Below are 18,803 nucleotides of genomic sequence, written 5' to 3' on the forward strand. Positions count from 1 at the left end.
AAAATACCATTTTATCTCTAAAAAATTAATTTTATTAAATACTCACATAAAATAATTATTTATAATAATAATTTTTCTTAAAATATATTAATAATATAAAAAAGATTTTTAGGTACAATATATAAAAACAAAATTCACAATTATAATAACAAAAAATGTTATAATAAAAGCATGTAACATATAATAAGCAAATACTCACATAAAATAATTATTTATAATAATAATTTTTTCTTAAAATATATAAAATATATTAATAATATATATAAAAAAAAGATTTTTAGGTGCAATATATAAAAACAAAATTTAAAATTATAATAAGAAAAAAATGTTATAATAAGAACATGTAACATATAATAAAAAAAATTGGTTGAAAAAAATGTTATTTATAATTGTGAATTATAATAAGAACAAATGTTATAATTACAACATGTAACATATAATAAGCAAATACTCACATAAAATAATTATTTATAATAATAATTTTTGCTTAAAATATATAAAATATATTAATAATATATAAAAAAGATTTTTAGGTGAAATATATAAAAACAAAATTCAAAATTATAATAAGAAAAAACTATTATAATAGGAACATGTAACATATAATAAGAAAAAATATTTGGCTGAAAAAAATGTTATTTATAATTGTGAATTTTTTTTATATATTGCATCTATAAAAACATGTAACATATAATAAGCAAATGCTCACATAAAATAATTATTTATAATAATAATTTTTTTCTTAAAATATATAAATTATATTAATAGTATATAAAAAAGATTTTTAAGTGCAATATACAAAAATAAAATTCAAAATTATAATAAGAACATGTAACATATAATAAGAAAAAATATTTGGTTAAAAAAATGTTATTTATAATTGTGAATTTTGTTTCTATATATTCACCTAAAAATCTTTTTTATATATTATTAATATATTTTATATATTTTAAGAAAAAATTTATTGTTATAAATAATTATTTTATGTGACTATTTGAAGATATTGATTTTTCAAGGGTAACATGGTCTTTAATGAGTTTTTTAACGGAGTTAATTGACAAAAGGACTTTAGTGTTCTATTAATTGAAAATTTTTAGGGTGGGATGTCCGTTTTTCAAACTAATAGATATGAGTTGAATTATACTTAAAACCCAAGGATCTTCATGTATTTTACTCTAAAAAATCAAGAAGGATGTACAGCAAATCAAAATAACCAAAAAGCTGAAACAATTGATGAAAATTGTTAGCTTTTTAGGTGAGATGGTGATCCAAGAATTGGGTGAATTAGATTTCTCCAAGTTCTTCTCAAACAATAATTTCAAAATAATTGAATGAAAAATTAAAATCAATATCAAAATATGATGCAAATGATAACAATTGATAATATGTAGAAGTATATATAATCAACAATGAAAATAAAAAGATAGGGATGTAGAAATCAAACATAAAGATTTATAAAGATTCGGTCATTCTCCACAAAGTTCCTATGTCCTCTCTTTTTGGTTGTCCATACTAAGACTTCAATCCACTAATCTTGAATTAAAAATACAGCCTTATCTTTTTTTTTTAAGGCTTAAGATAGAAAATTATACCCTTTGTAGTATTTTACCCAATCTCATTATAACGCTCTCAAAAGGATACCTCACCACTTGTTCTTTTCCACCTTTGTATATTAAATGTAGTTTTGCAAACAATAGAATAACCTCTCTAAGGCTAGGTCTTTGCTATAAAGAAATGATGAATGAACAACAAATATGATTTAAAGCTCTAAAACTCTTGATTTTTTTTAGAGAATGAATATATGGCTTGTTTGATCTTACTATCTTGATTCATCAACCTTCTTGGTGAGTTGGAGTGCCCAATTTATAGAGGAAATAAACAACTAGCTGTTAGGGATGGATTGGAAGAAGAAATTCCCGTTGAAAGCTTGAAAAACTAGCCATTGGAGTATTCTAGGCAAAAGGGGATCGATCCCCTCTTAAGGGGGATCAATTGGGTCAGTTAAAAAAATAAGCAACTTTACGCATGAAAGGCACTACCAATCAATCCCTTTTTCAGGTGACGGATTTCTTAGTGTGGGTGATTGATCCATTTTTAAATCCTAGAGCAAAATTTTCATTCCAAATAAAAAACCAATCGTTCCCCTTTTGAAAGGATCAATCTTATCCATAAAAACCTAGAACCAATCGATCCATACAAATAGGGGATCGATTCGATCAAGTTGGTGGTTGTCTCTTGTTTTGTACTCTATTCACTAATTTAATCATATCTTGAGTTATACAATTCCAAATAAAAAATCCTTTAAAGATTTAGAAACTAAACTTAAAGGGCTTTCTATCCATATAAAATTTGTCTCCTGATTCATTGTATACAAATTATAATGAATTTTCAAAACTATCCCTTATGTAGTTTTTAGACAACTGCAAAGTGTCTAGTAAAAATTCAAAATTTTTTCTTAGAAAATTTGGATTTTGATTTCATTTGATCCATTAGAACTTTGTGAGAAGTTCAATGTTGGAAAACTTTGTTATTGTAAAACAACTTTCTTAAGTTTATCTATTTCACAAAACCAATATTATCCAAATTGTATTGAGTCCAAAATTAATAAGTTCACTTTAAAAATAACAATTGAACTTTCATTTAAGCTCAAATAAATAATGTTTAAAGATAGTTTTGATTTGAGAAATAAGAAAATATAAAGAAAGTTTTGTTTAAACTTTGAAAATCATATTATTTATTTAGTACCAAAAATAATAAAATTTAAAAACATGTACTAAATAAATCTTTTACAAAATCTTAATCAAGCTTATTTAGCTTAATGTTTTGTCATTTCAAAATAAAGATCAATTCAAGACTAACAATCTCTCTTTTTTTGATATGACAAAACTTAAAGATAAATTTGCTTGATAAAAAACTTTCTTTAAGACATGTAAGATTTTTAAAAACATTTTGAAAAACTCCCTTTAAACTTTGCAAGGCAAAACTCCCCCTCAATTAATGCATCATAATCCAACAAAACTCAACAAATATATATTAGTCAAATATATGAAATAAGCACAATCAAACAAATGCATATCAAGCACAAGCAAATTTGTCTATATAATATTTCTCTCCTTTTTTGTCATAGCAAAAAGGCATGAGCATATTAATGAGCAAATAAACACAAAGAGGCATTATTAACAAATATGTTCATAAAACATTTCTCTCCTATTTTATTTATGCTTTTTATACCAAATGTTTAAACTCATATATCAATTACTATAAGCATACAAGAAGAAATATCTCTAAACTCACTACCTTTTTGTCATTTCAAAAGAAAAAGAAATCAAGTCTATCGTAACGGTTTTAGGGACCATTAGAGGAATTTGAAAACAAAAGATGGAGTCACAACCAATCTTTTTTGGCTAGGTGTGATTGGTCACCTTATCTTCTTAATAAAAATTTAAAATTAATTAAAATTTATTAAAAAGATAATTTTTAGGTCTATGAAAATAGTTTGAGTTTGGGAGTCAGTCATGCATGGGGAAGGATTAGCACCCCCATGATTCCCGTTAAAATGGTACCAATTAATTATGTGTTATTATTTAATATTTACAAAAATGGTCTTAATTTTGGTATTTAAAAATTAATTTTTTCAATTTTCTTTAAAACCATATTTTTAATTTTTAGTAAGCTTGAATAAATAAGAACCTTTTATCAAAAAATTCCTAAAAATATTCCAATACTCTAGCAATATTAAAAGGAACCATCTCACCTAAGGAATTTTTATGAATTGCTACACAGAATTCTCAAAAATCCTATCCTCAATGGTTTAGATTTACTTCCATAAAATATGATATTTATAATTTTAAAAACAAATAGTATTTTCTAAAACTCATTTTTATGCCATTTATTAAAAATGAAAATTCTTTATAAAAAATTAATCTAAATGCTCTAATATATTAGCAGCATTTTAGATAGATTTTCTTACCTAAATATTCCTAAAGAATCACTACTCAAATTTCTTTAAGATCTCATCCTCGAAAATTTTGGTTTTTTTTTTAAGTTATTAAAAGTCATATAATAATATAATTATCTACAAATACATTTATTTCCAAAAAATCACATTCTTATTTATTAAGAAAAATTGTTCAAATTAAAGAAAATAATTAAGAAATAGAAATTTTTTGAATTGAAAAGAAACTTTTAAATATTCCAATACTTTAACAATTTTTAAAAGACTTTTCTCACTTAGGAAATTCTTGAGAATCATTACTTGGACTTCCCAAGGTCCTATCATCAAACTTTTTTGCTACTTTAAAATCATGTAATAATATTATTATCTATAAACAAATTTATTTTCAAAAGTGTATATTTTCGTATAAAAAACTACTCAAATTAAGAATAATGATAAAATGAAAATTTTTCGTATTGAAAAAAAACTTCTAAATATTCTAATACTTTGGTAATTTTTAGAAGACTTTTCTCACCTAAGGAATTCTTGGGAATCTCTACTCATTCTTCCCAAAATCTCATCATCAGAAAGTTCATTTGTATTTAAAATTATGTAATGCAAACAACAAAGAATATGCATATGAAAAACATATACTGATTATGTTTTAAACCTTTCCAATTATCACTAAAAATTTTGAAAGAAACAAAGTAAATAAAAATTTTTTTTGAAAATTTTCTTATATACACCAATACTTTGATGATATTTTAGAAAAATTTTCTCATATAGGGATTTTTTAGAAATCTCTACTCGAACTTTCTTCGAATCCCAACCTCAAAAATTTCATTTACTTTTTCTTTTCTTAATTAATTATATTTTTTAATCTAATTTTTAAACTTTAATTATATCAATTTCATTACTAAAAGAGTCATTACACATTATTATTAACATCTATCAAAATTTTTAAAAAATTGACAAATGAAACTTTTGTATTGAATATTTTCCTAAATACTCCATTGCTTTGGTAGTATTTTTAGAAAAATATCCCCACCTAGATATTTTAGAGAATTGCTACTCGGATTTCTCTAAAATATCATTTTTGAAAAATTTCATTCAATTTATTATTAATAAAATTTGCATAAATCTAACATATATAAAATTTTAAATTGCATAAGAAATCAAAATAAGCATATAGATCCACTCACAAGAAATCTAAAAAAAAAAAATTTGAATTGTTAAAGAAGTGTGCATAGCTTTGAATGATAAGTCATGCATGAAAAAAGGCATTATGGAGAACAAGCAAATTTCAACATGTATTAAAGTTTTTGTTCAAAATAAAATAAAAACTTATGACTCCCCACCATCTATTCTAATACCAACGTCACCTTCCCAAGCAATGTATTATTTGTTTAAAGTCATAAAACAATAAAAGAGGACTTTGACAAGTCCTAAAACTACAAGTCCTAGTATTTATATTTTGAAGACTTTTTCTTCTTCTTTTTCTAGTTATTGGTGGAGTTTTCTAAGGCCATAATCACCATTGCCTTTCCTCTAACTAGCTTTCTTCTAAAAATTCATTCAAAACACAAACCAACAATTATACTTATAGCATTGAAAACAAGCTTGGAACTACATTAGCAATTGCATCCATATACAGAGCATCAACCAAAAAGTGGACATAGCAGTAAATATGGACACTAATCCAACTAAATTAACAAATTTGCATCAAACAAACTAATATGCAATAAGGGTAAAGGTAGCAAACATAAAAGAAAAGAGAGCTTTGTTCATGGAAATGACAACATCCACAAAAAGGACAAAGAAAGCTACCTTTGCTTTCCTTTTTCCCTTTAAAAAATGCCTCATTCTTTTTTAGCAGGCTCTCTACTAGGTTTTCTCTTTTAGGTAGCTTTATCTCTTTCTCCCTTTCGGTAGCTTATTCCTTTCTCCCTTTCAACAATTTCCTTCTTTTTTTTGGTAAACTTCTCTCATTTTTTCCTTTCTCCTTTAAACCTTCTACAATCGATTTTTTTTGCCATTTTTTTAGTCATTTTTTTATATGCGTCTCCCTTTTTTTCCTTTCTAGCTCTTCCTTTTGGTAGACCCTGCCCCATTTTCTTAAGAATCAGTCCCTTTTCAAAAATATATTATTTTGGTGAATATAGACCTTTGGATGAGATTCCATCTAATGGTCAAAGTTTTTCTTTTTTTTTTCTTTTCAAGGAATTACCTTTAGCCATTGGTTCAAAATCAATAAAAGAGCCAATGGTCCACATTATTCACTGCAAAGATTGGATTTTTATATCCTCCAAACCCATGAGAAGACCATTTTATCCCTAGTGCAAAGTTTTTAGTATTTAGGCTATTTTCTTAGAAATTAATGTTTCCATGCTCATTTTTGAAAATTTAAAACACCAAAAATCATGAAATATTATAAGATTGAGATTTGGAAAGTTTCGTGAAAATCTAAATTTGAAAAGGTCAAATTATGAAAATACCCTTATAGGGGTATTTTGGTAATTTCACACTTTTCAAGGTACTGCTGTGATTTTAAATGCATCAAAAAGCAAGAAATATTATGAAATTAAAATCTAGAAAGTTTCATCAAAATTTAAGGCTAAATTATAAAAATACCTTTATAAGGATATTTTAGTAATTTCATAATTTTTACGGTACTATTGTGATTTCAAATGCATTAAAAATCATGAAATATTATGAAATTTAGATATGAAAAGTTTCATGAAAATCCCAACTCAGGAAGGCTAATTTACGAAATGCCTTTAAAGGGTATTTTAGTAATTTTGTACTTTTCCTAGTGTAGTACAAATTTTTAGTGTTTTAAAAACCACCAAATTTAATTTTAAAATCATATTGATTCCAATTAGGTTGTGAACTTTGAGGATTGACCTCGGTTCTATTCATTTTGACTAAGTTTGTTCAATTTTGACCAGAGTTGACTTTGAGGTTTACTCGTTTCATTTATTCTTTATTCTTCATGCATCTACGTGCAAAGGTATCATCCATATAAATTATATGTGAAAGAGTTTGATAGCAAGCATACAGGTCTCATTTTTCTTTGTTTATTAGGCCAAATATCAATGCATTTTATGGGCTTTTTAAGAGGACCTTTTTATGGGCTTCAAATGGGTTTTGTTCAACTATGCTAAAATGTTCTTGATAAAATTTGGTGTCTACAGCTACCCCTCTTTGCATATTTTTTAGAATAAAAAATAATGCAAAGACATAGACAATAATTTTGTTCGGATGATGCTTTTAAGATTCTTTTTTTGTTTTTTTGTTTTTGCTTTTGTCAATGGCTTTCCTTGAACAGAGATTTTGAAACTTTGAAAATGGCTTCCCCTAAACAAAAGCTTTGAAACTTTGAAGATGGCTCCCTTTAAACAAAGGCTATGAAAATGGCTCCCCCTCAACAAAGGCTTTGAAACTTCAAAGATGGCTCTCCTTAAACTGAGGCTTTGAAACTTCGAAGATGGCTCCCCCTAAATAAAGGCTTTGAAACTTTTAAAATAGCTCCCCCTAAATAAAGGCTTTGAAACTTTTAAAATAGCTCCCCCTAAATAGAGACTTTGAAACTTTGAAAATGGCTTTTACTATACAGAGGCTTTGAAACTTTTAAAAATAAAATCTTGATTGAAAATTGCTTTCTAAACAGAGGTTTTGGAATTTTGAAAATGGTTCTTCCTAAACAGAGGCTTTGAAACTTTTAAAATGGTTTCCCTTAAATAGAGGCTTTGAAACTTTTAAAATGGCTCCTCTTAAATGGAGGCTTTGTAACTTATTTTTTAAAAAAATCTTATTTGAAAATGGCTCTTCCCAAACAAAGGTTTTGAAACTTTAAAAATGGTTCCCCTAAACAAAGGCTTTGAAACTTTTTTTAAATATTTACAAAGTTGATAAATGCAATCATGATACAAATGTCTATTTTCATTAATGATGTTAATGGAAATGTCGATGCGAATGCAAATATCAATGCAAATGCTTAATGCAAATACATTTGACATTTTCACAATGCAAATGACAATGCTCCTTTCATGTAAATGCCCCTACAAATACCTTTTTCTAAGATGCAGATGCCATAATACAAATACAAATTTATTTCTTATGGTGCAAAAGCAAATGTCTTATACTAGTGCAAATGCAAGTGATGTAAATACGAATGTCTTTCTTGAGATGTAGATGTAAGCAATGCAAATACAAATATCTTTTTTATGATGTAGATGTGAATGCAAATGTCTTTCTCATGATATACATGCAAGTATGAGTGCAAGTGATGCAAATGCGATGTCCTTATTTTGTTTTTTACAGTATGCATATCAAATAACCTTCTCATGATACAAATGTGAATGCAAGTGATGCAAATACGAAGACTCTTTTTTTTTTTACAACATGCAGATTAAATGTCTTGCTAATGATGCACATCTAATTTATGCGAATGTGATTTTTTTCAGCATGCTGGTTAAATGTCTTTTGCAATTAATGCAAATTTAAAGATCGAGATAATACCACAAGTTGAAAAATAAAGAATGATTGAGACGATAACGCAAGTCAAAAAATAAATAACAACATGAATAAATCATAAGTTAAAAAATAAGAAAATGACCAAGACAACATCGTAAGTCAAATAAAGTGATCGCTAATTTGGGTTTAAGTACAAGCTAACATTAGGCTTATATGCCAACTAAATTGGACTTAAAATTTCATTGGAGGCCAGTTAAACTGGGCTTAAAATTGGATGCCTGATAAATTAGGCTTAAAATTAGGTGTCAGTTAAGTTGGGCTTAAAAATTCATTGAGGACCAGATAAACTAGGCTTAAAATTTCATTAGGTGCTAGCTAAGCTAGGCTTAAACTTTCACCGGTGCTAGGTAAACTAGGCTTAAAATTTTCATCAAGGGTCAGATAAATTGGACTTAAATTTTCATTGGGAGCCAGCTAAGCTAGGCTTTAAAATCTTCATTAGGTGCTTGGTAAACTAGGCTTAAAAATCTTTCTTTAGTGTAAGATAAATTGGGCTTGAAATTTCATTGGGTGCCAGCTAAGCTAGGTTTAAACTTTCACTAGTGCCAAGTAAACTGAGCTTAAAATTTTCATCAAAGGCTAAATAAATTGTGCTTAAATTTTCACTGGGAGCCAAATAAGCTGGGCTTTAAAATCTTCATTAGACGTCAAGTAAACTAGGCTTAAAATCTTTCTTTAGTGCTAGATAAACTAGGCTTAAAATTTTTATTAGTACTAGGTAAATTGAGCTTAAACTTTCACTAGTGCCAGTTAAACTGGGCTTAAAATTTTTATCAAGGGCCAAATAAATTGGGCTTAAATTTTCACTGGGACCAGCTAAGTTGGGCCTTAAAATCTTCATTAGGTGCCAAGATATTTGGGCTTGCATGCTAATTATACTGGGCTTAAATTTTTATCAGGTGCCAGATAAACTGAGCTTAAACTTTCATTGGTGCCAAGTAATCTGGGATTAAAATTTTGATTAGGTATCAAGTAAACTGGGCTTAATTTTTTGTGTAAACTTAAATTTTTATGAGAAACTAACAATTACTATTAGAAATGAAAGAAGTGAACAATTTCTCTCTCAATGGATTGGATTATTGTGCACCGAGATATACTTATTGATTTAAAAAGACTTTATCACTTAAAGAGGATAAAAAGGGTGTATGCTTTTTTAACTAATCCGGGCTTATGTGCCAACTAATTTAGGCTTATGTGTCAATTAAACCGAGCTTATGTGCTAGCTAATCTAGGCTTAAGACTTCATTGGTGCCAAGTAATCTGGGCTTGTATGCCAGTTACATTGGATTGAAATTTCACTGATGCCAGATACTCTGGGCTTAACTTTTATTAGTGCCAACTAAACTAGGCTTACATGCTTGAGATTTGGCAATCTCTATAAAAAATGAAAGGTTAAAATTCTTTCCAAATGGGTTAATGGTTTTGTATATGGAGATTTTCGTTTATGCAAAAGGGTTTTAGCACCTGCAAGAGATAAAAGAGACATATTTTTTCCATATAAGCTCACGGATGAAACATAAAGTTTTTCAAAAACATGAATTCCTTGAAAATCAAACATGTTAAACACTTTTTTTAGTTTCCAAATGCAATATTTTGATATATGTCAAGGTTAGCTATAAGGGCTTAAGATTTTAAAAAGTTATTTGAAAATGGATAAAAGTTGAGATTTTTAAAATCAACTGATCTTAGACTTCTATGAATTTGATATTTTAGATCTTTCAATAAGGTTTAGCTTAGCATCTACCACATTTAGCATTAGGATTGGCCTTCAAGGTTTACTCTAGACTGTCTTTTTTAGGGTTTTCACCCTAGAACCACTTTTATTTCTTTTTTTTTAATTTAACACATCATGCACTTTAAAAAATTCAAAAGTAATCTGAAAAAGGAAAAAAAAATTTTTGAAAGGGCTTAACAATCCAAATAGGAAATTATGAAATAAATAGGGACTCAACAGATTCATGGTTATTTTTTTAAGAGAAACTCTTCAATTTTAAGCCTTCATGCTTGATCCAATATGGATTTTTCAAAGGTTATAACATAGGTTAAGGTTAAGGGTTGTCAAAGAAAATAATAAAAGGGCCCAAAATAAGTATTTAAGGGTATTTAAAACCAAAGATCATTTTTCAGTTCAAAGGATACACTCTGAGGTCTATTCTTTTTTGCTTTCCACCCATTCATTTTTTTTCTTTTTCCTTTCTTTTATTCTTCATTTCCTTTCATTTCTTTTTCTTTTGCATTTTTTCACTGAGTGGATTTAAAACTTACTATGAACTTTTATATTGAACCTTTTCCCTAAAATACGAGATTCCATTCGGACATCCCCATTCTTAACCCTTAAATGTGTTTTTTTTTTTGCCTTACGATGTGGAGGGTGATCCTTAGTTAAGGTTTATTTTGAAAGAATTCAATCAAGCTCAAAGGGTAACAAAGGATAAATTTTTACATTTGTTAAAGGATAATGAAAGATGATAATTTGTCATTTCAAGTATAAACATTTAAATTAAAGAGCGTTCCATTTAGAAAAATGATCTCGAAGAAAGATTTTCATTTTAATAGTTTTTTTCTAGCATTTTCTATTTTAGGCCTTTTTTCTTGTCCACTTTCCAAAATTTTGAATTTGTTAAGACTTTATTGGAATTTGTTTAAATTTCCTAACTACATGATGTCATAACTATTTTTTTCTTTTCATTTCTCTCTTTTTTTCTTTTTTTTTATTTGTTTATTTATTTATTTGTTTTTGACATGCCCCCCATAACACATACGTAGATTTATTTTGCTGGTAATGCATTTTATGAAAGATGCCCCATTTTAACAAACCACCCTTAATGAAAGTTGTTATAAGAAAAGGGTCATGTGAATGAATGAGAAAAGAACCATGTGGGGTAAACTCGTTTAAGGTATCAGATGATCTAAGTTACTCTACAAAAAGAAAACAAAAGGGTTGATTATAACTTATATTGTCTTAAAGGCATTGAAGTCCTTTTTTTATCAATATGCCCTTGAGATGCATGGGTCAGGCCAATTTTGGGCAAAGAGCTTAAAGATTAGTAAATCTGAGGTCATTTTGTAAGACTTAGGTTAGCTTTGATTTCAAAAATTTTTGGAACTACAGCGTAATATTTGCACATCAAATTATCACATTTGAATTCTTAAGAAAAATGTCATATTGGCCTGATCTTTTAGGAATCCAAATTTCTTTTTTTCTTTTTTAATTAGATGTTTCATTGTTCATTACCGTGGAAAAGAATATCACCTTTTGATATCATAACATTATCAAGTGAAAGCAAGGTTCAAAACTTCAACTTTATGGCTTTTGAAGGGCCATGGTTGTTGAATGGAATTATTTAAAAGGCTTAAGAAAAAGAGTTTAGGTATTTGAAAAATCCCTAATAATGATCACCAACTCATATAAGACTCAAAAAAATTTTTTATCTTTTTTTATTTTTTGTCTTTTTTTTCACTTTTTCCAAAGTACTTTTTTATTTTTTATTTTAAACCTTGGGACCTAACTATGTATAGCTTTATTCAAATCTAACATTTTCCCCACTTTTTAGCAATTAGAAGTCCAAAATTTAACAAAAATTAAAAATATCAAATGACGATATAAATCCATGGAACACTCCTAATGCACAAGATCTATTCATGCAATGCAAACACTCAAACATGACCCAAAAATTCATATTCCCAATAATATTCTTGAGATGACATTCTAACTTACAAACAAAGGTTTCCCATTTGACGATTCAATTTTAGAATCATTGACCCACAACTTTCTCATTATCAAAAATCACTAATCAATTTTTTAAATTTTATGGGATTTGTATCAACCAAAGCTTGAACTTTATCCTTGAAGGCAATATAGTTTTCTATGGAATATCTTTCAACCCTATCATGAAACTCACACTTAACATTTGGGTTATACCATTTTGGGTATAGAGGTTTTTTGGGTTTTGTAGGAACAACAGAGATCATATGATTCTTGACCAGTAAGGTGAAGAGCTCAACGTAAGATATTGGAAGTGAATGATACATATTAACTTTATTTCCCTTACGACTTAGTGAATGGCTTGGGTTGATCCTTTGTTCTGTAAATGTTTGTGGCAAAGGTATTGGAGCACACAAATGAAGTGGTTAAGAAAAATCTTTAGCCCAAAATGTCGATTGGGAACAATATGGTAACCATTGAAAATGAGTGTTTCCAGGATTTTTTTGTATCATGTGAAGGCTTCCTTGGTTTTGCCTTTCAATAATTGTTTCTTATACTTATTCAATAAAAATATCCTCTTTCTTTTCATCATTAGCATCTATAATTCCTCCCATTTTTTATCTCATTCTCAATTCTACCCACAGCAAACAACAAATCTGCAAACTTTGATAAACTATTGCTAATCAACTTATCATAATAGGGAAAAGGAAAGGTATCCACAAATAGAGAATTCAATTCCTTATTGGTAAGAGGTGGTCCTACTTACGATGCCACTTTTTTCCATCTAGCAACATATTCTTTGTGCTCTTATTAGGGCCCTTTTTTATATTTTGAAGAGTTAATCGATTTGGAACCAATTCTAACATATGCTAGTATTGCTTCAAGAATGCCTACGATAAACCCCTCTAAGTACAAATTTGACTACTCTCCATACTATAATACCAATTGACTACTGTTCTAGTCAAACTTTCTTAAAAAACATGAATAAGTAGCCTTTCGTCACTAGCATACCCAACCATTTTGTGATAGTATTGAGCCAAATGTGTCTCAAAACATCTAGTTCCATTATACTTTTCAAATGTCAGAACCTTGAACTTGGGCAAAATAACCACATTTGAAACTAGTTGATATTCTTTTGCATCAAAAGATTCATCTTTACCTTTAATGGCTTGAACCTTTTATTCCAAGAAATTATACCTTCTCTGTTCATCTAGATTCTTTAACTCTTCCCTTATAGGTCCTAAACTTGGTCCTTTAGGTTGATCATTTCTTTAAGCACAAAGTCTTTCAATAATCTTCTCCATCTCTCTTTTCAAATCAAATATTCTCTCTTGACCCTTAAAAAAAATTAAAATTGTTTTTAAAGAAATTCCCTATTTTGAAGCACACATGAATTATATTATATAGATACATAAATGGATGATTGGATGAATGAATGCACAAATGACAAAGCTCTTTAGTGAAAAGTATGAAAATTGGCAAAAGAGCAAGAATGAAAGACAAACTATAATTCACATATCTAAGTTCAACAAAAAATGTCATATCAACATAAAAACAATTTTCAAATAAAAGAAATTCATAAACCCATCACTCGAAGACCCTCTTTAAACAAAAGTCCCATCCATGTTCATCATCTTGCCATATTTTGCTCATTATTCCTAGATCTTTTAATCCCTATTGTAGTTGGATCAAACACATTGCATTTATGAGTAACTGCACCTTATGCTTGAAACCCTCACAATTCTTGATGGAATGGCTCGTATTCCTACCATAGTATTCGCATCTTGCATTTGGATTAAAATATTTTAGGTACAGAGGCTTTAAAAATTTGAAGGTATAGGGACAATAAGGTGTCTTTCAACCAGATAGGGAAAAAAATTTTCATATGAAATGGGGAGAGGATCTATCTGTTCTTTTTCTTGGGTAATTTTTGGGTAATAGGTTAACTAGGAGTCTTAAGATTGGCTAAACAGGTGGTTAGGGAATGGAAGGCCAAAGATTTTGGTTCAAATATAGACTTCTCAAAGATTGTATGAAGTTTAGAGGCCTAGTCTTAGGTGTTTGGAAAGGAGATCGAAAACAATTATGAGAAAATTTAGGTACAGGTTGGAACTCAAGATGGTTAGTGAGGGTTGTGTGAAGCCAAGTGACTCCATCTTGAAAATCAAACTTTTGAGTTCAATCATTTGTGTGGCCAATTCACTCATTCCTTTCTTGAGCTTGCCTAAACTTTGGTCACTGTTTGAATCACCTAATGCCTTAGTATGCTTGAGAAAAATGCTAAAACTAATAGGAGCCAGTTGGTCTTGATTTAATGGAATTGGAAGTGACATCGATCCTTGAAGAGAACAAACTCAATCCCACAACTATTTTTAACCATTTCCATTAATTGAGCCATCTGTTGTTTCATCTTCTGAAACTCGAGCCAAAATTCCTCTTGATTCATGTCCAATGTACTAATCTTTGCTTTCAATTGATCTCTCATTTCACCATTCTTATTCCCACCCAAATAGTCATTTTATTTTGAGACTTGACCAAAAATTCTATACTATTATCCTTATTGAATGAATGCTATAGAAATAATTTTTAACTTATGTGACACACAGAGCATGTTTAAAAAATGTCATGAAATGTAAATATGCCTAAGACAATGGTTTTTTATATACAAGCCCTAAATAGTAAAAGTTTCCCAATTCATGAATATGTATGCAAGGAATGTAATGTTATGTTGTAGTGATGGTGGGATATGAAATGCAATGCATGTTTTTACCATTCATGAATCCATATGCATGAAATGCTATAACATGTTATATAAGTCATGAGATATATACATATAATTAATGCAACATACTTGTATGGAATATATGAACCTATCAAGTGCACGAGATATATCTACATGGAATGCTTGTGTTATGTCAACCTAAAGAAACTAATACTACCATAAAATATGTAATGAAATAGAATGTGTGCACTACCTATTAAGATGCGCATGTGACGCATATATCATTTATCAACATGTGCATAAAATAGGATGCATGTACTATCCATTGATGTGGATGGGATGCATGTACTATTCATTGATATGGATAGGATGCAATGCATGTATTATCTTATTATGATGTGCATAAGATAGGATGCATATACTATCTATTAAGATACATGGGATGGGGCGTATATACTATTATTATTATTTTTTGATGAAAAATGTATGTAAAAGATCAAATGAAATGTGAAAAACAAAACAACATTCAAATTTAAAATTCTTTTTCACTTTCTTGTTTTTTGGAAACAAAAAAAAATTTTAGAACACATTTTTTTTATCATACAGAATAACTAAATTCAAAGATTTTTAATTCTTATTTGGCCAATAAACAAAAAGAAAAAAATTAAGAGAAACTTTTATATTTTTTTTTGAAAAATTTTGTTTTTTTTTTTTTGTTGGATAATGCTAAAGAATTTCTTCATTTTATTTTAAAACATTTCTGAAAATGCAATTTTTGGATAATCATAAAATGAATGAACTCTATGTTAAAATAATTTTTTCTTTTTTCTTTAAAAAAAATGCTTTTTTTTATTTATCATTTTTTAAAATTTTAATTTTACCTACGCCATTATTGTTTTACACCATTTTAGTTTTATTTTCAACATTCATACACTTAAATACAAATTGTATTGGAATGTTTCTTTGTGTCTTAATTCGGGTAATTTTCTACAAAAATGAGTGGCATAGCTCTATCTAAGGCTGGTCCCCTATAGTTAATGATATGCTGAGTAAGGATTTGTATATCTAAAAGATTTTCAAATTGTTTCTTACTGGTATCTATATTGGACTAGTAAGGCACCCCGATCTTTTACTTATTGTAGGCTAGAAATGGAATGGTTTCAATATGAGTGAGAGTATTTTGCTTGCTATTGTGGAGGTTATTACCTCACGAGAACATAGATACTTTACTCCCTCCTAAAAAGGTTAGAGCCTGGGTATAGAGCTCATGCATGATATGAAATGTGTCATCGTATGTGTGAGAGAAAATGACATCATAATCTCTATCCTATATGCCCTACAATTTATTGAGAATAACATATACATAAAAAAAAAAAAAAGAACAAATGACATTGTTAAAATGAAATGCATGTAAATTTTTATTACTATTGTTATTTAAAAATAAAATCAAAATTAAGAAGATTAATGTTAAATACCAATTAAGACCATTAAAGCAAAACTAAAGATAACACATTATTAACTTTTGGCCTGATTCTCTAAATAATGATGTCTCTAATAGAGTCACCAAGTTATCATAACAGTTTTGGGGATCGCTAGACAAATTTGAAAACAAAAAATGGAGTTGCCACCAATCTTTTTTAAATAGGTGTGATTGGTCACCTATTAAAACTTGCCTTCTTAACAAAATTTTAAAATTAAGTAAAATTTATTAAAAAAATAATTTTTAGGTCTGCGAAAATAGTTTGCATACAGGAGTCAGTTACGCGTGGGGAAGGATTAGTACTCCCACGATGCCCATTTAAAATGGTACCAATTAATTATGTATTATCTTTTAATATTGACAAAAATTATCTTAATTTTGGTATTTAAAAATTAATTTTCCCAATTTTCTTTAAAAACGTACTTTTAATTTTCAGTAAGCTTGAATAAATAAGAACCTTATATTGAAAAATTCCTAAAAAAATTTCAATACTTTGGTAATATTAAAATGAACTATCTCACCTAAGAAATTTTTAAGAATCGCTACTCGAAATTCTCAAAAATCCTATCATCAGTGGTTCAGATTTATTTCCATAAAATATGATATTTATAATTTAAAAAAAAATAGTATTTTTCAAAAGTCATTTATATGTCATTTATAGAGAATGAGAAATCTTTATTGAAAATTAATCTAAACACTCTAATACATTGGTGGCATTTTATATAGATTCTCTTACCTAAAGATTCTTAAAGAATTACTATTCGAATTTCTTTAGGATCTCATCCATAGAGATTTTCATTTTTTTTTCAAGTTATTAAAAGTCATTTAATAATATAATTATCTACAAATACATTTATTTCCAAAAAAAAAAAAACACATTCTTATTTATTAAGAAAAATTGTTCAAATTAAAGAAAATAACTAAGAAATAGAAATTTTTTGTATTGAAAAGAAACTTATAATATTCCAATATTTTGGTAATTTTTAGAAGATTTTTCTCACCTAAAAAATTCTCAAAAATCATTACTTGGACTACTCAGGTTCCCATCATCAAAACTTTTTTATTATTTTAAAATCATGTGATAATATTATTATCTATAAACAAATTTATTTCCAAAAGTGTATATTTTCATAAAAAAAAAAAACTAAACAAATTAAAAATAATGATAAATTGGAAATTTTTCATATTGAAAATAAACTTCTAAATATTTCAATACTTTAGTAATTTTTAGAAGACTTTTCGCACCTAAGGAATTTTCAAGAATCTCTACTCGAACTTCCCAAAATCCCATCATCAAATTTTTTTTTTTTGCATTTAAAATTATGTAATACAAACAATAAAGAATATGCATATGAAAGAAATATATTGATTATGTTTTATCCTCTTTACTTATTTTCCAATTATCACTAAAATTTTTGAAAAGAACAAAGTAAATATAAATTTTAGTTGAAAATTTTCCTATATCCCGATATTTTGGTGATATTTTAGAAAATTTTTCTCACTTAGAGATTTCCTAAGAATCTCTACTTGGACTTCCTTATAATCCCATTTTCAGAAATTTCCTTCACTTTTTCCTTTCTTACTTAATTAATTATATTTTTTAATCTAATTTTTAAACTTTAATTATATCAATTTCATTACTAAAAGAGTCATTACACATTATTATTAACATCTATCAAAATTTTAAAACAAAAATAGACAAATGAAACTTTTTTCTATTGAATATTTTCCTAAATACTCCATTACTTTATTAGTATTTTTAAAAAAATATCCTCACCTAAACATTTTAGAGAATTGCTGCTCATATTTCTCTAAAATATCATCCTTGAAAATTTTCATTCAATTTATTATTAATAAATTTTGCATAAATCTAACATTTATAATATTTTAAATTGCATAAGAAATCATGATAAGCATATAAATCCACTCACAAGAAGTCTAAAAAAAAAAAAAGAAATTTGAATTGTTAAAGAAGTATGCATAGTTTTGAATGATAAGTCATGCATGAAGAGAGGCATTATGGAAAACAAGCAAATTTTAGCTAGTGTCGAAGTTTTTGCTCAAAATAAAATAAAAACTTATGACTCCCCACCATTTATTCTAAAAACAACATCACCTTCCCATGCAATGTATTATTTGTTTAAAGTCATAAAATGATAAAAGAGGACTTTGACAAGTCCTAAAACTACAAGTCCTAGTATCTATACTTTGAAGACTTTTTCTTCTTTTTTTTTTAATTATTAGTGGAGTTTTCTAAGGCCATAATTTCCACTGCCTTTCCTCTAACTAGCTCTCTTCTAAGGAACCATTCAAAACACAAACCAACCATAGTACTTATAGTATCAATACATGAAAACAAGCTTGGAACTACATTAGCACTACATCCATACACAAAGCATTAGCCAAAAAGTGGATACAATAGCAA

This window comes from Durio zibethinus, chromosome 5, assembly GCF_047325235.1.
Source record: "Durio zibethinus cultivar Kanyao isolate XHJ-2024 chromosome 5, ASM4732523v1, whole genome shotgun sequence".
NCBI lineage: Eukaryota > Viridiplantae > Streptophyta > Magnoliopsida > Malvales > Malvaceae > Durio > Durio zibethinus.